Here is a 21,280-nt window from a genome sequence, read left to right on the forward strand (position 1 = left end):
ATGCGGGTGTGTGGGGTCACTTCATGGCCAGCTCTCGACTGACCCTTCGTGGTCCTTACGGGCTGACCCTACACTGGACCCAGCCCACAGACTGACCATGCCCACGGGATCCGGGCTGCAGACCAGCTCTGCATCACTCGTCTAGCCTGCAGGACCAGAAAGTTGAGTGCCGCTGTGTTAGGACAAGGACTGAGCTCATCAAGCCTGCTTCACATTGGCCACTGAGCGGTTGTCAGAGGGTGATTCCTTTTGACCACTACTGTTTTTGTTAACAGGGAAAATAAAACCATATGTTGTGTAAGTAAATGCACAAAACTTTCCTCTAAATCCCTGCAGACAAACTGTCAGCAGCAAAAGTATTTACTTTGGTACTGCAGCTGGGCTTAATCCCAGGCCCATTGTGTTTGTGCATGCCTTTTCACCACCAGGCTTCAATGACATGCTGTTTGCAGGGCAGGCCAGTGAATGTGTGCTGTAGGACTGCTGTTGTTAGGCCTATCAATTACAGCATGAGACAAAGGGCTGGAGTCAGCAAAGGTAACAGGATGTATATACTTTTTGAGCTTTGAGTCTGAATGAATGGAAATCCCAGCCGTCAGTGACTTTGCATCACGGTTTGGCCTAAGTTAGGATGGCAGAATTTGTTTCTATGGGCTGACTTCAGCTGGTTTAAATCAGCATAGGTCTTTCAGCTTCCAGGAGCTACAGCTGAAGATCTGGCTCCTTGGGTCTAAACTCTGCGGTTGCAGAATGCTTATAAGAAACCTGACCATGACTGTCTTGGTCCAGGAGCGCTGGAGTGATCCTTTCATTGCAAGCCTACTTTCCACAAAATTGCATCTGAACATGAAATGGTGCCTACTGTTACTTTGTCCCATGGTCACTGGGGAAACCTTAGGTAAAACAAAGCTCAGAGTAGCTTAACGTGCATCTCCTGCACAGCTCCAGTAGAGCCAGGTGACTTCTTATTTGTATTACTGTGGTGCTCAGATGTCCCAGCTGAGTTTGGGAACTCTCTCATGCTAGGCACTGTACACGCACACACAGATGATCCCTGGCCCAAAGAACCTGCAAGCTAAATAGCTGGTGACTTACTGGTGGTTTGGGGTGTTTAAGTGTGCAGCATTGTAGGGTCTTGCTTATGTGTAGGGCTCTAGAGCAGGGGTGTTAAATGTACAGCTTAGGGGCCAGATCTGACCCACAGAACCATGCTATCTGGCCTGTGGGGCTCCTGGAGGGTGGGGTGAGTGGCAGTGGGACCCGCCACCAAAATCTAGGGTATACAGCATGTCCCATGTCAGCAGCAGGGAGCAAGCAGTGGCTTCATGAACCTCTGCGACTCCCTGGTGCCACTCACCCTGCTGTAGGAGGTGACTCTGGATCCGGCCCCGATGATTCCCATTTTCTGGATCTAACCCAGGGGGGCCAAGTCAGTTTAACACCCTGACTGTAAAGCGGTGGTCCCCAATCTTGGCAGGTCCCTGGGGAACAGTACTGAACATGTAACACGCTGCAGGTAACATTAGACTTTGCTCTCTGGTCAACCTAAAGATACAGATATTAAGAGCAAATTTTCTGTGGCTGTGAGCAGTAGAGATGCCTCAGGGGTGACATAGTGTCTGAGAGTCCTGAGTTGGGGAACACTCCTCTAGCCCTTTTTTCCCCTCTCCTTCCCAGGCTGACCAGTGCTTGGACGAGGGCAGATGTCAGGTATTCTCAGGCAGCTTTCCACTGTTCCAGCCATAGACCTGGACTGGCCAGCTGTGGACTCCTCCTGCAAAGAGGAATCTTCTCATGGTGAAGGGCAGCTGCAGTGCTGTGTAAGCTCCCTGCTCACATGGTCCCAGGGTGTCGCCAGATGTGCAAAGCAATTGTACCAGGAATGGCTAACAGACACAAACTGCAGAGGAAAGGATAGTGTGAATAGTGGAACAAGATCATTAGAAAGGGAAGTGTTGTTAATGCCTGTGGAGTAGAGAGAAATTAGGAATTAGAGTGATGCTAATGAGCCATGCAGTCAATTGATTCTCTCAGTGCTGGCTGTATAGAAATACTGCTGCGCCTGCCAGGCAGCTGGCTTTAAAGTTTGGGTGGAGCAAGAATCAAAGGAGGTGCAACTGCACCAGCACATCCCTGCGGGATCTGCCCCTGCCTCTACTTTTGTGACCCCCTGGCTGCTGGAACAATCCTGTTGAGGCTGTTGGTTCCCTGTTATACCATGCACTGACCTAGAACCACCACGAGGGCTAGGGAAACCTAAAGTGGGTCTTAAATCTGCCTTTTCTGTTCTCTCCAAGCTTTGTAAATCCTAGCTCAGACACACAACTGCCAGTGCCCCCTTATCACGTGCATTATGATAAATACATCCTTCATGCAGGGGATTCTTTGCTTTCCTTCCTTTCCCTCTCCTTGCAGGCGGGGTGGCTTTGGCTTGATTTAGCAAAGCACTGAGCTTCTCCAAGAAAATGGCCTCGACTCCTATAAGAGGCTTTTAAAACCTTCAGCATCCGAAAGGGCTAGATCTATAGCTCCCTTAATGAAACGACCATTTTCAGCAATTATGTGGGGAGTTTCTGAATTATTCAGCCACGGTCAGATTTGAATTTTCACCAGATTGTCACTTTTCAGAAGCTGTCTCGTTGGTCCTTCGTATATCTTAGTGATAGCCCATCTTAAAACCTCACCTTTGCCATTGTCTCAGGCCTCAGTGAAGATGAGCATCTGGGATATGCTGGGCGAAATGAGGCTTTGCAAGAAAACTGCAAGTGCCAGAAAAGTGCAGATGCACCCTCTTTTTGGTGTGCTTGTTGCATGAGCCTAGAAAAGGATGCAAAATGCAACAGTATTGTGTGCCGTGGGGATAGGGCAGTGCAGGGGAGGCAGGGAACTGTGTTGCTGGCCCTCATGTTTTGATCTGCCTTTGGTTAAGCGCAGATGCCTTCCTAGGGCAGTCACAACTCCATTCATGCACCACTCCTGGCATCTGGAGCAGAAACAGGCAACCACCCTTGGGCTGGCTGACCAGCTGGGGAGCATCAGCCTCAGCCTGGCCGTGTCCATCTGCAGCCTGATTGTCTGAGAGAGACAGCAAAGTCCCTACTTGAGCCCAGCTGGGGCTATCGTCTGCTGGCTTGTTTTGAAGCATGTTCTGTTTTGATCCTCTGCAGTTAGTGTGTGGTTCTGGCCCACTCTCAATACATAGGCAGACTTAACACCTGGCCTTTTCTTTCCCCTCCCATTGCTGAGGAGAAGAGAGGTGAGTAGCAGGTTGTGGTTGCCTCCTCTCTCTCTTCACTGCACAATGCTTTCTTACTCATTTTGAATGTGGCATGGATAAGATAAACCCTTGTATCTCTGTACATGATGCCATAGATAGAGGCTGTGCCATTTAAACAGGTCTATTGCAATATTTTAATGCCTTTTCTTAGGCTGAGCAAGCAGGGAGTATATATACAGGCTCCTGTAGCAGCCCTTGTAGTTCTGGGATGCTCCTTTTCTTAAGAGAGAAGCTAGATCTGAAACCTAATTCCTTTAGCCTACAACATGGTGGTGCAGGGGAAGTGGTCAAGATGTGCCTGCTTTCAGAGGAGTCTTGAAACAGTGCTGAGGTGGCTGCAGCAGCTTTGGAGAGATGCTCTGGAGGGACTAACAGGTTTTTGGGGTGAATTTGGGTTGAAGAGAAGAACTGGCGGCTTTGGGGTGAGGGGCAGATTGAGAAAGAGTGAGTTAAGGAGATGAGCAAGCACTGAGCTGGGGAGGATAAAAGATGTGAGAGTGCAGCGGATGGGTAGGAGAGGTGTCTGCTGCACGTGCATGAGACACGCGTGGAAGCTGGGTTACTGAGTGAGTGGGTTTGGTGTTAAGCGTGGCTGGCCGCATTTTCTGCTTGGGATTGAATTGACATCTCAAATCTGAAAACTTTCACACTTGAGTTTGGGTCTGGATTTGAACTTGGCTCCTGGAGCCGACCTCTACGTGTAGTGTTAATACAAGGATGCCCCCAGTGATATCATCATTGCCTGATGCCAGGGCAAGCGGGCAAAAGCAAAACCAGGCTGTCCCGCAGCAGGCCCAGGTTTGGTGCTGATACCGTGTCACTGATGGCACATGCAACACTTAAGCTGACTCTGACATACTCTGACAAAGGTACTGGACTGTGTAGCTGGAGTGTGTGAACTCCCACTGCAGTGTGCTAGTGACATTATCCTTTATGCACCCTCGTAAAAAATATGAAAAAAACCTGCTTTTACAAAGTGAAAAATTGGAGCTGTTTTATTTTTATGGCTTAAAAGGGACAGAGGCACCTGTTCACACTGAGGACTAAAGAACTGCAATATTTCAGTGGCTTTTTAAAAGACTTTTAATATGGCTACAGCTGGAGGTATAAAAACAGCTGAACTAATATGAAAACCTATTTTGATGGCTTCTCTGCACCTTAAAAATACCATGGCTGATCTGAATTCTTTCTTAGAAAACACCCTTGTTTTGTCGCCTAGAGGAACTAGAGGCTGTGTTGTGGCTCATTGCAAATCAACCCATCTAGGATCCTGGAAACCAGTACTGAAAAGCTTATTTCAGTTGCTAGAAGAGCTGAGTACCTCTTGAAAAGCGCTGAGGGCTCTCCTCTGTGATGGCAGTGATTTAGTATCACGGGTATGCTTGGTGGAGTGCGTTGTACAACATACAAATATAAACACTGCCTGGAAGTGCTTAGGCTTAATAGGAAATGCAATGTAGATGGGGCATGAGCAATCCAGGGCGGTGACCTAATGTCTTAAAATTAAATGGAATGGAAATAGGGACATTAAACACTATTTTTTGATTTAGGAGCAAAGGACTGCAAGGGATCTATTGCCTCACTGGGTCCAATTCCTGCTATCACAGGCACCATATCAGATAATCTTCATACCATTATTGACCTCCATCTTGAAATAAATTATTTTATGATGCATCAGACATATTTGTATAACATGCTCCTCCCCTCCCCTGAAGATAAAGTTGTGGGGGAGTTTTAAACTTAAGCTGACTTCTGGTAAACTTCAATTGCAGTGATTTCAAATAGTCTTTTTAATGTAGCTTTGATGTATAAGACATACCCTGATTTTAGACCTTTCTTGATGTGGGGAACACTGTACCTTATACACCAGAACATGTGGCAGGCTTCCCTCGTCCCATCCCCACCCCACAACTGCTCTATGTGGAATGCTTTAATAGTGAATGACTTCTAATTTTCAGCCCATTCATGGCTCCTTTTTAGTAATTTGTTTTTGTGCAGTTATGGTCTTTTAGCTTGAAATAGTTCTTCTCTTTTCCACCTGTTTAACTCCTTGAGCAGTCATAGCCCCTCCTTGCTTTCCCTTTTCTAGGCTAAGGGACCTTAGCTCATATAGTCATCTCTTCTGTGGTGGGTTCTTCATTCCCCTGATCATCCTAATAGCCCTTCTTTGCACCTGCTCCAGTTTGAACTCATGTTTCTTGAAAAAGAGTAATCAGAAAACTGGCTATTGGTATGGATGCTTTTGCTCCTCCTTTGTGGGGGAAAACTTCAATATGTGGTTGGGGACAACTTGGAACCTACTGGTACCTTGGGTGGACGTGTTTGGTTGTTGGTGGAAGCAAAATATTTTTGGTGTTCATTGAAACTTTCCAAGGGCAGATGGAAGCTGATTTCCCATCAGCTCTGTTTATGTGGAGTTTCCAAGAGCACTCATTGGCCTTGTATAGATGGTGAGCTTACCGTCCCAAGTGACAGTGCCCTCAGTCGGGTGCTCTATGTCATTAGAGTTAGAAGTAGTTGATGAAGCCTCTGTGTGGTTCTTGGGTGGGCTCGTTAGCACTGCTAAGTGATCATTAGTTTGCCCTTAAATTAATTAGCTCACCTGTATGGCTGCCTGGATGCAACTCCATTGCTTTGGCATTTGGAGACAGCCCTGACTGAGCAGCTTGAGGATACTCTCTCTGATGGTAGTGAAGTTTACTATAGAGACGTAACCATTTTTGGGCTAATTCAGTTCCCTTGAAATCCCAGTTGACTTGTACAATACGACTAGGTCAGCTTCCTTGCTTGGGGGTGGGTGGCACAGTTCTAATGTGTCAAGGTCTCCAAGCATTAGCAAGAGCATCCTTTCTGATCTCAGCACTGTGGCATGATGTAGAAGTGTTGCACATGAGTGACCTCTCGGGTAAGTAAGACTTAAACAGTGTACTGCAGGGAGTACGTTGCATGGATTTGAAGCAGTGCTCAGCAAGCAAAGAGCAAGGAGGCAACTCTGTTCTGTTCATCATCGTGTAGGATCTCAGACCACTTTGGGGACTTTTTTGCTGGGTTTTGGTTGCTAGGACAAAATGCCACAGAGGACAGAGAGCGGCTGCCTGAGAAATAACAAATGAATTGAAATGTGTGTCCATCCTTTGGCAAGGCAGGTGAGCAGATCAAGATGGCTATTTAAAGAAGTGTATTGTTCCCTGCCACGTGATCCAGGCTGCTTGGGGAGCTTTCATTAAAGCAGCTGGCAACTGGAGTGTCTCGGTGAGCTTATGAAAACCTTTCCGCTCTGTTTCGGATTGAAAGGTCCTTTGAACGTGCCTCTCACTAAATGTTTTTTAGAGATGTCAAAATAAGCATCAGTCAAGTCCAGAATCTGGAATGTATTACATGCATGCTTGTGCAACATTACTGATAGGCATTTAACACTGTTAGAGGTGGGACATCCAAAGGGATAGGCCATAGTTCATTCTCCCTGGGAGTGTCTACATGTGCTATTAATTCAAAGTAGGTTTACTGCACAGTAAAAATACTGCACAGTAAGCCTACCCGGGAGCACATCTACACATGCTCCCTCTTGGCAACCGATTTGGTCCCGATGAGAGCAGCATGATACAGGGCTACTCACACTCGGCTCTGCCCCCTGGCAGCAGCCAGGAGGAGCTCCAGGTTCCTCCTGGGGGCTGGTAGGGAGCATGGGGCTGGTCTCCATGTGTGAGGGACTGGGACAGCTCTGTCGGCTGCAGCAGCAACTGTCTCCTGGCCCTGTACACAGCGGGAGGGGTCCTGATGTGCACAGGGCCAGGAGACAGCTGCTGCTGCAGAGCTGTACCACCCCATGTGCATGGGATGAAGCCCTGTGCCCAGTGGGCCTTGCCTGCACAGCCCTGGACTGGCTGGGAGCTGTCCTGGTCTGGGGCAGGTCCCAGCCAGCTCCTGGCTGCACACTGTACAGCCCAGAGCTGGCTGGGATATGCCCCTTCCCTGCTTCTCTTTCCCAGCCCTGTGCCTTTTTCATAGATTCATAGATGGTAGAGTTGGAAGGGATCCCCGAAGGATCATCGTGTCGGATCCCCTGCCCCAGGTAGAAAAAGGACCGAGGTCAGACGACCCCAGCCAGGTACCTATCTAGCCTCCTCTAACCTGAATGTACTCTCCACTAGTTTGCACCCATTGTTCCTCTCGAACAAGAACCCCTACTTACCCCTGGGGTACCCCAGGTTACCCCAGGGCACCCCTAGGAGTAACCCCTAGTTACTCCTAGGGGTGCCCTGGTAAATAGCGCATCTCCAACTCTCTGTTGTCCTCCCTTGAGAAACTTGGGCTGCTACAAGGTTTCCCCTTAGATGTCTCTTGTGAAGGCTGAAGAGATCCAGATCCCTCAACCTCCCCTTGTAGGGTCTTGCATGGAGGTCTCTAATCATGCGAGTGGCCCTCTTCTGGACCCTCTCCAGATTCTCCACATCTCTCTTGAAGTGCAGTGTCCAAAACTGGATGCAGTACTCCAAATGCGGCCTGACCAGTGCTATGTAGAGGGGGAACATCACGTCCCTTGATCTGTTGGTCATGCATCTGCTAGTGCACGATAAGGTGCGATTGGCTTTGTTGATGCCTTCTTTGCTAGGAAAGAGCTGCAGGGGCAGGGACTTGTTCCCAGCCCCCTGCCTCCATTTGCTGGTGTCAGCTAGCAGCGAGCCCCCAGTTGCATGGGGAATCTCTGCTCAGTTGAGGGAGGGGGCAGAAGCTGGCCCCCTGGTGGGGCAGCTAGCAGCGAGCCCCCAGCTGGGCAGGGATTCCCTGGATTCCCTGCCCAGCCAGCTGTTCCACTGATGGGACAGCTCCTGGGCTGAGCGGGGAAGGAAGAGCTCCCCAGTCCTGGGCTGCTCAACTCCCTGCTTCTCTGGGGAGCTGGGAGCCCCACAGCACCAGGAGGGGGGGAGGGGAGGGGGCAGAGAGGGACCCAGTCCCCACACTGATCAGTTCCTGGGGTTAGCTGGAAGCTGAGCAGTGCCAAGACTAGGCCCCCTGCTGGTGTGGCTGACTAGGAGCAAATTTGCTCCTGGTCAGTGTCTACACGAGCGAGCCCTGCTGCGCAGTATCTACTGCACGGTTGGTTTAGTACCTGTATTTACAGGTACTAGCTAACTGCTCAGTAGATTAATTTACTGTGTAGATTTACTGTTTGTTCAACAATGGATGACCCTGCTCCACCCGAAGAGGACCCCTGCGATGAGACTTTATATGGATTGAGACACTTCTTCTTCGGACCACTTCTTCCACCATGGCGGACCATTGTAACGGGTTTGTGTGTATCTATCTTCTTTTTCTCTCAGCGTCGCGCACCCCCTCCCTCCCCTTCCCTCCTCCCCCTACCCCCGGGCTTAGTTGGCTAACATTGTATCTCCTGTAACCTAGTTGCTTTCCCCTCCTCACCCCCATCCTTCTATTGTTAGTCCCTCGCTCGGGCGCTATGTATTTCCCTACCAGCTTTGTCGGCTTTTTTGGATTCACAATCCTAATCATTTACTAATAAAAGTCAATCTTATTAGCATGGTTACTTGCTGATGATTTACTGTGGGGTAGATTAGTCTACTGTGCAGTAAAGCATCTTGTGTAGACACCCCCCTCCCGGTGTATGTGTGGATTGTGATGCCCTGAACAAGTGCAAAAGTACAAGACATCTGATGAATAGCCATGACCTGCTGGAAGCCCCAGAGGATTTGTGAGGAGATCTCCAGCCTGTTCCCACAGGTGCAGGGTCTCCAGGCTGTAAGTTCTGTTGATTAGAAGGTAATTTAACAAACAATCCCTTTTGTGCCATCTCTACTTACAAAGGTGTTGCACTCGGATAACATAGGGAGGGCAGAATGGATAAGTCTGCTGATTTTTAGCAAGACTATGTGAATATAAGATTTATAATCAGGACATGGAAGGAATTATCAATTTCTTGGCTATTTGCAATGAGTCTTCCAGTCCTTTGTGAAAGTGTCTGGTGTTCACGTTATGGAGATGTCTGAGAACTTTTTAGACTGGACATTAGGAAGAACTTCTTCACAGTTCGAGTGGCCAAGGTCTGGAATGGGCTCCCAAGTGAGGTGGTGCTCTCCCCTACCCTGGGGGTCTTCAAGAGGAGGTTGGATATGCATCTAGCTGGGGTCATCTAGACCCAGCACCCTTTCCTGCCTATGCAGGGGGTCAGACTCGATGATCTATTGAGGTCCCTTCCAACCCTAGCGTCTATGAATCTATGAACTTTGAATTCTGCAATTCTCAAACAAGTGCAGCATTATCTGTAAAACCTGCATTTTTTGCATTTGATTTTAAACTCCCTTCTTAAAGCAAAGAAGGAAAGGAAATGAGCTGGTACATGCATCGGATTAACAGCTGCATTTTGTCAGCGATGCCATAGATGTGTGAGGGATAGAGAATAACGTCTCCTGTGCTGTACAGGTCCAAGCACAATGAGGTCACGGTCCATAGCTAAAGCTCCAAGGCTGCCATGATGCACACAAAAAGCAGGTGGTGGTGTTCAGTAATTAAAATAAGACATATTTTGAAGTTTTGTGCATGATTTGGTCCTGTGACCTTCTTAGAGAATGCAGAAAATAAGAGACACAAAGATATAGCAGAAAGTTTGCAGGACTTGTTAATACCCATCAGAAGAGGGGTTACAGTTGTTGCCACTGTTTGACTGGTACAGGAAAAAGTGCCTTGACAAAGCTAGCAAAATAATACCAGATCTGTCCAAGTCCAAACCATTCTTCCTCACCCAAACAGTCCTTGTTCCATGGTGCTGCACATCCTCCTATGTTTTCAACGTGATCTTTACCTGGTCTCTGAGGGCTTATCTACAAGGCTTCCTTCCTGGCTCCAAGCTGAAGTGTATAAAGCTTGCCCCACGGCATCCCAGTGGACATACCACGAGTTATCAATTAAGCCAAGTAGATCTGTAGTTCTGGAGTGACCATAAGAAGACATGAACATTTGTTCCTCAGATCACAGTGGTGTTGCTTGTCTCTCCTGAGACCGAGGTTGAGCACAGCCCTGGAGACTGCACATAGAGCTGCTTTGAGCTGTCTGGTTTGGCTGCTGGTGTTTGTTGCACCTACTATGTGTGGGTGGCAGGGTAGACCTACGGTAGGGAGGGAGGCTATAAGGACGTGCCATTCACCTGCAAGTCCAGGGTTTCACACCTAGCATCCTGCACGTGCAAAATCTGACTTGGTGGTCACACATTCCTTCAGTGCGAGGATGCAAAGGTAGCTTGTAGAAACAAACCTGAGGGCTTGCATTTGGATGTGAAAGCCTCCATGCCCAGAAACCTCATCACTCCAAACAGCAGCTGTGGCTATAGAGAGAGTTTTTGAATACCTTGGCCCTGTGTCACTTCTATTTATTTTGTGCATGTTGTTTTGTCCGATAGGGAAATTACTGTTGGGGGCTACACGAGAGATCTGTCCCCTCATGCAAACACATCCCGGACTGATTAGTTGCCAGAGTCAAAGGAAATCCTTATGATTTTTACCTCTAAAGATCTAAGGGCTTATTTCTTCCATTTGTACTGCTTAAAAGGCTCCAAGTGGAAGAATACCTTTCCAGTGTGTAAAGCACATGCTCTCCAGAAGTATTCAACCACAGGGATGTGAAATCCTTTGGCATGTAGATCTAACGTTAGCAGCAAGAGGTTCAATTTCCTGACAGACAGCCTCAGTACTTCTTTAAAAGAAAAACCCAGGTTCTGTGGTATTCACTATGGGTGGCTGATGATTATTAATAGATTTGAAGTAATTACAAGCAGGCGATAGCATCAGAGCTGGAAGGCATCTCAGGAGGTCATCTAGATCAACCTCCAAGGCAAGGACAGTCCTGTCTAAACCATTCTAGATAAACACTTGTGTAATCTGTACTTAAACTTCGAGCGATGGAGCTTGTACAACCTCATTATGCATCTGTTTTAGTTCTTAAAAGGTTCTTCCTACTTATCTGACCAAATTCTCCCTTGTTGCAACTGAAGACTGTTGCTACTTGGCTTGTGCCTTGTGGACAGGCACACTGTGGACTCCGATTCAGACTACAGTTCACTGTAACCCCCAGGTCCTTTTCTATACGGCATAACCTCATAAATCGAGAATTCTCGAAAATCCGGCACATCGGGGAGTAGCGGTGGCCGGTCCCGGAACAACGGAGGGGGACACTTGCACACGGTGGCTTCCATTGCAGTCCACCACCCCATGTCGCTGCTCCATGACCAGCCGCTGCTCCAGTTTCAAAAATCTGGAATTTTCAAATTTCCGGCAGGTGCTCGGTGCTGAGCATGCTGGATTTATGAGGTTATACTGTAGTATGCTAGCCTAGCTAGTTGTTTCCCAATTTGTATGTGATCTGATTTCTCCCTCCTAAGATAAATCATTTGCACTTGTGTTTATTGAATTCCATCTGATTTATTTCAAACAATTTCTCCAACTTTTCAAGGTCACTTTGAATCCCAGTTCTGTCCTACAAGGTGTCTGCTACCAGCTTGGTACCATCTATAGCAGGGGTGGGCAAAATGCAGCCCGCGGGCTGGATGTAGCCCACTAGGCCATTCTATCCAGCCTGTGGGGCCCCTAAAAAATTTAGAAAATTTATATTTATCTGCCCCTGGCTGCCTGTCATGTGGCCCTTGATGGCTTGCCAAAACTCAGTAAGCGGCCCTCTGCCCAAAATAATTGCCTGCCCCTGATTTTGTAGATTTGCTGAGTGAACCTTCACTTCCTTGCTTCCTCCAAGTTGTTAATCAAGGTGCTGAACAGTACCCCTGGGGAGCCCTACTTGATGCATCCTTCCCCTTTAAGCATTGAGCTATTACCTGCTCTTTGAGCACAATGATCCATTCAGTTATGCAGTTGAGTTTAGACGGCGTTTCCTTACCTTGCTTATGAGAATGTCATTGCATGTTGAATTCAGGTCAGATGTGCAGATTGTAATATTCAAGTTTCTTTTTGTAATAAATATCTGTAAGCGAATGTTGTTAAGGTTGCAAAGTTGAGTACTCAAGTTAGGGAGTGCCAGAACTGAGGTGCCCCAAGCATAGCAATCATAGCAGGCCCTGTCGTGGAGGTGCTGCAGCGTGGCCATATCTCCCTTTCCGATCACGTAGCAGGATCAGCACCTGGGGCCTCCTTTAAGTCCTAGAAGGTAAGAACTCCCTCCCTCCCCCCCTCCCTCAGTAATGCCAACTCTCACAAAATTATCACAAAAGTTGCTATTTCTAAGTAAAATTAAGTCTGACTCATGGTTTCGTGATAGAATTTTCAAATTTCAAGAATTTTTCTTCCGGCCCCAACCGGGCCAAAATCAACCGCAGAGTCCCCAGGAGCCTGGGTGGGAGAGAAGCCTGGGCAGAGCCCAGCTGTGGGGGGGTGCAGGGAGTCCCACCAGGTCAGCACCGAGCCTGGGGCTACAATAGGTAGGGGGGAGGGGGAGGGAAAGGGGCTGCTTGGGGCACATATGCAAGGAGCTGGGGGGAGCGGGGGATTACAATGGAGCATCTCATGATTTACATACCAAATCTCTTGATTTTTAAGAGTTTGTCTCTCAAATGAGCTTTAGTTAAAGTGCCCCTGCCACCATTTTTAAGTGCAGGGACACCGATGCATAAGATGCTGGAGTCTGCTGGAGCACGGTAATTACCATGTTCCAGGAGATGCGATTAAGAGTAATTACAGTGCATCAGAGCAGCCTCACTGCTCGTGTATAGGTGCACTTACATGCTTTCCAATTCCTCAGCAAATGAGGCAGGGATTCCACAAACAGCCTTCCTCTCCACATCGCCCTCCCCAAACCAGACCCATCCTGTGCACTGAATATGGTGGGAGGGACCAAGCAATTAAATGCTATCGTGATTTACTCTCATTTGTTTATAAATTAAGGTTGCCCAAGCCACCCGATTTTTTTGGCATTTCCTACCGTTGGAGTGCTTGACTTTTAAACTGAATCCTTTTAGTGGAGTTTTGTGTGTAATTTCACAGGCTTAGGAGCAACACGTGATACCCATAAGGGTTCCTTAGTAGAGCTGGAACCTCTAGACTGGCGGCTCCCAAGCTTTGTTTCCCGTGTCCCGCTGCTGGGAGCAGAGTGCGGTGATGGTGGCGGCCCCGGGGTGGCGCAGCTCCTGGCATGCGATGCAGCTCATCTTTTCTGTGTGGTGCCACCCATATTGCCCCCATGACCCTCATTTGGGTTGCGACCCGGGGTTGGGAACCGGTGCTCTAGACCTTTGACAGATCCTTGAGCTAATGGAGTAAATGATAAAAGTAACAGGCTGTTGTGCCTATTTCTGCTGTCCTGTTCCTTCCCAAGAGTCCAGTCCTTGTCCCTTCTGCATTCCAGTCACTGTCACAACTAATCTCCCCTTTCTTCCAGTTCCAGGGTCTGTTTACTTCTGCTGCTAGATCTAATCTATCCCTCTGTCCCTCCCCAGCTGTGCCCTGCATAAAGATCTTGTCCCTCTTCCTTTGACTGTGACGGTTTCCGTGCTGCCTGGGCCTAGCACAGGGAGCGCTGAGAGGCTGGGAAAGGCAGGCTTCCTGCTCTTGGTTCAAAACCAGAACAGCCCACAGCTGCGAGGGGAGGGAAAGTCTGGGCCAAGCCTAGGCATACTCAGTGTGGATAGTATCTTGGGGGATTTTGCTGCTAAAAGGGGAGATGTCTCATGCAAAAATGTGACAAACATTCTCCCCTGCCCCAATCCAAAGGCTTAATATTTGACAAAACTTGAACTGATTCACAGAGGCTGCCCTCTTGCCTAGTTGTAGGTGGATCTAAGACTTGCTAACGGTGGGTGTGACGCTGCCCCTCAGACCATGGGGGTGAGACATGGCTGGAGCACCTGAGCTGGTGGAGGACGGCGTGGAACTGGGCAGGGATCAAGGGCAGGAAGGAGCCGGGGTGGGACTTGCCCAGCATCCCCAGCTGACCTGGCGCGGGGATGATGGGAATACTTACTGATGATGAAATGAAAACTGAATTACAAAGATGTCCATTCTTTAACTGGCTTTGTATATAGTGCTGCACGAGTAACTGGCTTTCAGTTTGTTCACTGAATCGGAAAATATGAGTAGCTGGGGAGGAAGAGGGAAAAGCCATATAAAGTACAGTATATGCATATATTCTTGGTTGAATGAAATGCTAAAAAAGAAGCATTTATAAAAAGCAAACTTTTTAAAGATCAAATTGAGGTAAAGCTAGTGAGAGAACACTTCACAGGTGAAAAATTTAAACATTTCACGCAGAATTTTTTGGATGATTATTTAGGAGTGGGGATGTACATGTGCCACATACATGTACACATATATACTTTTCCGGCTGAAGGAAGCGGACTGAAAGGCTTTGGTCACCCCAAATGTGTGTCTTTTGATGTTTTTGACTGAGAAACTCTCCATCTGGATAATGAAGCCGTGCTGTTGGGGGCCCTCTGTTGTGTTGGCTTTTAATGGAACATTAAAAGCAGTTGGCAGCACAGTTGAGGGGATAGAGAGCTGCAGTGAATTTTAAATTGTCAGAAGCCATCTTTGAGGTTTATGACTAGGAGAAAGCAATCAAATCCAGTACAGTCACTTATTAGCTATAAAAATGGTTGCCTCTGTTCTCTCACCACTCTGCAGAGGTGCCTGTGACCCCACAAAGTCCTCTAGGGACTCTGCTATTGCTTGTGATTTTATGTGGAAGGTGCTCAGGTAGCACATAGCTCAATGAAGTCTGGAAAAACTTTTGGATCCAGGGGTTTAAGCATTTAAGCCCATGCTAATCTTTATGACCGATTTAGATAGGCCTGAATGTACATTAAGGTTTAACGACCTTTGGCAGACTTTTCATTTGGATTCAACAATGATTTCTTATTTTTAACAATGAATGTGGCTTTTAAATTGCTTGGAGTGGACCAGTTTGACAGAGCCTGTGCCACTAAGAGCTAACGCAGAGTGAGGTTTAATGCTAACGCTGGGAATTCCCAAGCTCCCGCCAGCGAGAGAAGCATTGAGAACAACATTAACAGAAGGTCTCATGCCACCTGGATCACTACGTCTGTCTTTTCCATGGGTACTAGTGCATGTATGTCTTTCCCGCTCCATCCCCCTAATCGTCTTCCCATGATTCTTGTTATGTCGTCAGATGGGTTTGGGCTTTCAACCACTATTATTACAGAACAACTTGTCTATTCCCTCAGTAATGGCTTTTCCCCGGTAGTAAATTTTCGGGTTGGTTCACAGGGCGCATGTCTCCATGAGATGCTAACAGTGCAGTAGCCTGATAATGCTGCACATTAGTGTGTCACAGCTCAAATAGTGCTAATACGCTACTGTGCAGTAGGTCGTGCAAGACAGCACCTTTTCATTTCGACTTCCATTTTGCTGTTCTGAATGGACAGTGTTTCATTTCGTCGTTTCGTTTCATTTTGGAGAACTGTTCCATTTCGTTTCGTCGAAACTGCTTTGCTGTTTTGACGTTTCGCCCATAGGCTATAGTGGGGAATCATGAAAATGCCTATAGCTTTGCCATTTCTTGCATGATTCAGGTGAAAATTGAAGAGACGGTAGCCACTTCTGAGGGCATGAAGCCTACCATGTTTCAAGGAGATAGGTGCAGGGGTTTCTGGGGGCCTGCACCCCGGGAGGAGTGTGGCAGCACTGTGAGAGCAGGTTGAGCTCTGTGGGGCTGGCAGAGCAGCTTGGAGCACAGCCCTGGCTCTCCCCACCTCCCACCACTGGGCTGCACTCCAAGCAACTCCGCCAGCCCCATGGAGCTGAGCCTGGCAGTGGGAGGAAGCAGGAGAGGCAGTGGTGGAGCCACTCAGAGTGCATCCCTGGTGAGCACAGCCCAACGGTGGAAGGCTTTGCACCCCCATGGATCTGAGCCTGGCAGTGGGAGGCAGGGGAGAGCCACTGGCCAGGGCTGTGCCACTGGCTCTCTGCCACCTCCTACTGCCAGGCTCAGCTCCATGGGGCTGCGGAGCCTCCTGCAGTTGGGCTGCACTTGGAGCTAGGGCTGTGCTTCAAGTGGCTCCATCAGCCCCATGGAGCTCAGCCTGGTGGCGGGAGAGTCAGTGGCGGAGCTGCTCAGAGCACAGCCCTGGTGAGCGCAGCCCAGCGGCTGGAGGCTCCGCAGCCTCATGAGGCTGAGCCTGGTGGCAGGAGGCAGTGGAGAGCCACTGGCCAGGGCTGTGCTTGGAGCCAGGGCTGTGCTCAGAGTGGCTCCACCACTGGCTCTCTGCTGCCTCCCGCCACCGGCCTGCTTTGAAACTTGAAGCGTTTTGAAACTTTCAAAACGTTTTGAGTGCCCTCATTTTGTTTCAAAGCTGTTTTGAAGCCTTTTGTTTCATTTTGAGTTCACTGTTTCAAGCTCAAAATACGTCAAGACAGCTTTGAAATGAAACGCCCGTTGAAATTTTGCACAGCCCTACTGTGCCGTACTATTAGGCTACTGCACAATAGAATCACTTAAAAGGTGTTTGCTGGCGCTACTGCTCAGTAACTCTGGTTACTGCACCTTTTATGTAGTACTTGTACGATCAAGTACTAAATTAGTGAATTGTGAATTAATGAATGTGCAGACACCTAGGGGCACGCTTTTGTAGTCCAGTTTTCTATTATTACCCCAAATCACACAGTAGTTTCTGGACTATTACACAGATTATACCATTCAATTATATACATAACATATATTAGGACCTAATAACAGTGAACCAAAACTTGAATTGCATGCATTACACAATTCATTCAGGTAGCTGTGCCGTTGTTTTTATACTAAGTGAATACAGTTACTACTAATTACTACACCCTTATTACCACAGCAGTGTAATTTGTGCCACTGCAACATGTAACAGGGCAAAAGTAGGAATAAGCAAACTCTCAGTAAAAGCTGCAAGGCCTGTAGCAATCAGAAACACTTTGCTGCATGGGAAATCTACAAATAGTAACAAATCACAACAAAATAAATAGTCCTAGAGTTTGTTAGAGGTATCTAGTTGTACAGAGCATAACAGACTTGTTATTACACTGTATCCCATTATCAAATTATTGTTTCCACCTGTGTTGTGTCTAGTCTTTCCCTTCAATTGTTACCAGTCTGGGCCAGGGACTGTCTTTTGCGCTTTGCTTGTGCAACCTCTTAACATAGTGGGGGTTGGAAGGCTCTATGGCAACAGAAACCAATGATAATATTCTACAAACTGTTGCTAGTAGAGTTATGGTGGGTAGTTAATTCAGTGGGTGGCCAAAAAAGGAAAGAGGAGATCCTTGGGATATAGGGCCAATTCTAGATGAATTGATGGAGGGGCAAAGGTGGCTTTAAAGCACTTCTAGGTTCCCTGCAATCTTGGCATTGCAGATGCCTGACTGACACTAAGTGAGAGTAACTAAGCAGCTGTGCAGGTGCTGCAGGATGCAGGATCTGGCTCTGCACGTTGCAAGTATTTCCTCCAGTGGAGCTAAGTGGCCTCTTGTCTGTCCAGGAACTGTTCCGGAACCAGTCCTGATTCTTACACAGATGTTTTTGCAAATATCTACTGTACAGTTAATGCAGACAAAGATCCCCTTGTGGGGTGCCTCCAAACTGACCTGTTAGATTATATTCTACACTTTGCCTGTGAAAGGTCATCAAGGTCCTTAAGAGCTCGGGGTGGGGGGGGGTGGGGGTAGAGGGTTAATCCGCATTTGCACCAATGGAACTGACAGCACCCTCTGGTTTGGGGTTTGTACCCCACAGCTGTAGACTGAGTAGATTCACTTTGATAGGACCCATATCACCTGGACTTGTATGTCATTGGGAGAGCTGAAAGAAGAAACCAGGAGAGGCAGTTTTCAAGAACATCCTCCCAGCAATAATCAGTAACAACAAGACATGGCAGGTGAGAATCCCTGGGGACCTTTCGAGGTATTTTACTGGAAGGCAATCTGTTGACTTGAAAGGAGACAGCTGGATCCAAATGGCCAGAAAGGGCGAAGTGCTCAAGTGAACGACACAGGTGGTTACGCGCGCTCTAACCCAACAGCGCTTCTTTAGATGTATGGGGAGAGACATGGGAATGGGAAAATGCAATGGAGAAATGTCTGCTATCATAAAAACAGAGGGTTATTACTGGACCTGTGCCAACAGAGAAATTGGCTCATTGACTGAGCACATCAGAATTGTTAATGTTGATATCAGTATTACAAATATGAAATTATATTGAAAATTGGGTTTAAGTAGACCAGGTAGAGGATTAAATCAAAATTACACTTCCAATAAATAGGAAAATGCATGGGGCCAGCTTGTGTTCTTGGTGTCAAGCCAGATGAACTTCCCTGCTTTCAGTGGAGCTGCTACATGTTTCCACCAGTACAGTCTGGTCTATTAGACTTCTCTTGTGACAAGTCTGGTCCAAGATCCTTGCTTTCCAATTGATAGGTATATTGTAAGAGAGAATTTTGTGCTTAACAGGCGTGATCCACAGCTGTCTTAAATTAGCATAGTTCAGAAGGCCGTGGAGCTATGCTGATTTATACCAGCTGAGGATCCAGTCCTCTGATTTAAACCCAAGATTTGGACACTAGAAGGATGAGTGACTGATTTGGTTTTCCATTTGCTAACACTGCTCTCATGCTGGTGAAGTTCTGTTCACTTGATTCTCACTGCTGAGAATGAAATGAGAATTGGGTCCAGACTGGAAGAATGGTTTAAAACAGGATGACTGGGCCATTCATTAGGGTACTGGTCTCTGGCTTGGGAGACCTGGGTTCAATTCTCTGTGCCAACACAGTCTTCCTGTGTAATCCCTGCTCAGTTGCTACCTAACCTTGTGTAGTGATAGAAATTATAATTTAGAGCTGCTCCCTAACAGGAGACTGAGGAAGTTGGGAATTGGGAAATGGTCCCTGAGTTTCTCTCTCTTTAAATAGCTGATACCTAAGGGTTGACAGAAGTTGCCTACTGCTCCACAATAAAACTTATTGTTTAGTTCTTCTCATTCATGAATACTGATGTTTCTTGAGCCCAGTGAGCTCTACATCCTGTAAATGCCTATGGTAGTGCTTGTGGATGTTGTCAAGAGTACTTTTAGTCTTGACAGGGCTGAGCAGCTCAGTGTCTACTTTCCACCTAAGCCTGCTCAGGATCTGGAAACAAGGAGTTTCTCTGTCCAAGTCACTGGGCTTGGAGCATGCTGACAGGATTAGCTCCTCCGAAATTACAATGGCAATGGCTACTTGCTTTTAAACTGCGGCCAGAGGGGAAAGCATTTGGCTGGTACATCTTTAAACCCTCGCCCAGTGGTTAGAGTGCTTGTTTAGGTAATTGAATTCAGATTTGTTTATTTTCTCTGCCTTGTGGGTTCAAACCCACTACTCCCACCACTGCCCTGGGGTGTGCTTTACTGGTCAAGTGATAGGAAGTTCTGGACTGGTGATGCTGCTCTTCAGTCTCTCTTACTGAAGCTGTGCCATTGCAACAAATGATTCAACTCATTGGGTTTCAGTCTCTTCTCCCAGGATGTCTGCTGTATTTTAATCTAATGACAAGTCATATTCTTTATGTTAAACAGCCCTTGGAGCAGAGCCTAGGATGCCCCCTCCTACATGTCTGCCCTAACCACTAGGCAGTCTCTTTAGTACCATGAGTCTAGGGTTGTTTGTACAGTGGTGCAGCCCCCATGGGAAGGGTGGACAGTGCTCCCACTAAGAACTGCCTACAGCTCAATGATTTAATGAGGTGGGAGATGCGGGTTTGAATCCCCTTAGGCAATGAGGGAGCTAAAATGAGTTGTAGAGGAAATGGGAGACCGAGTTGTCCTGTAAATACTAGGCTATTGCATTGAGAGGGAGGTGTGCTACTCCCTGCTGCCTCCTTGGTCCTTGAACAAAAGGTTGTAGGTTCTTTACTTTCAGGAGAAGAATCTGGGCTGTGAATCTTGAGTGGATTGAGATTTTTTCTGCACCCTGTAGTAAGGGACAGTCTGTGCGCTTGGTGGGTGCATCTGCACGAGACACTATGTTGCTGTAGTGACAAGCCGTGGCGATGGAGCTCATCGCTACAGTGACGTAGCATTGGCAGGCACTAACCATGAAGCCACCACTACGTCACTGTAGAAATGACCCCTGCACTGCTGGGACTGCACAAACAGCAGTGGATACCATGCAGTCAGGGGCACCTGTAGACATACGCAGTATTTCCTCTTTGTTAGCTCTTGTATCCCACAAGTGCGTCAGTTTTGATGGCTCCTGGGTCAGTGGTCTGGCTAGTGTGGATCCCATACTGAGGCATTTCACCTCCCCCACTGTGCTGTACAGGGAGTCTACACACTTACCACAGGGATCTGGACTCTACTCCAGGGGCCAGGCACCTAGGGGCTGGTCTATGGTCATGGTAGTGGGAACATGGTTGGAGCATGCCAAAATGTCAGTGGGGCTGCTCTGGACTCATTCCTCTGTCCATTCTTGAGCTATTGGTTTCTGGCAGGCCTGAGAGCAGATCCTGGGTGTGACCCTGGAGCACACTTGCTAGCAAACTTGGGATTTCAAACATCTTTGTGGTCTCAGGTGGGTGCAAGATGCTCTGGATCCACCCCTACGGCAGTGTAGACAAGTTCTAAAGGGCTGACTGAAGTCTCTCTTTGCATCTGCTCCCATCTGTAATATGGAGATAATGCCTACCTACCTCACGTGGGGGAGATTTAAGGCACGGAGATATTAAAGTAATGGAGCAAGCTAACCTTGAACTAGAATATATTAGTCCAGTATCGTGCTATGGAAAATGGTGGGGAAACCCCTAGGAAAGAGAAATTGCTGAATCCTGGTACATTTTATTTCCATCCTGAAGAATGCTCTCCCCTTACTGTGTTTCATCTTTGATTAACGAGCATGATATGCTCTGGAATGGGAGTTGGTAAGAGGCATGCAGTGTGTCATTTCAGAGGCCCATCCATCTGGCTTTCAACCTCAAAGAATTTGTCCTTTTTTATTTCTCTTGGGCACAGTGATGTCAGATTTATGACCTAACTAGGGA

At 47.6% G+C, this 21,280-nt stretch overlaps 1 long non-coding RNA gene across 1 annotated transcript in view; it reads left to right on the top strand.

Annotated features, from left to right (window-relative positions):
* Positions 1-3,146: 3,146 nt before the first annotated feature.
* The window catches only part of LOC102372570, a 50,151-nt gene continuing 32,017 nt past the window's right edge, over positions 3,147-21,280 (top strand). Inside the window, exon 1 of the long non-coding RNA XR_324445.3 lies at positions 3,147-3,256. This is a non-coding gene — a long non-coding RNA (uncharacterized LOC102372570). The remainder of the gene's footprint in view (positions 3,257-21,280) is intronic.

Source organism: Alligator sinensis, unplaced genomic scaffold (assembly GCF_000455745.1).
Source record: "Alligator sinensis unplaced genomic scaffold, ASM45574v1 scaffold656_1, whole genome shotgun sequence".
NCBI lineage: Eukaryota > Metazoa > Chordata > Crocodylia > Alligatoridae > Alligator > Alligator sinensis.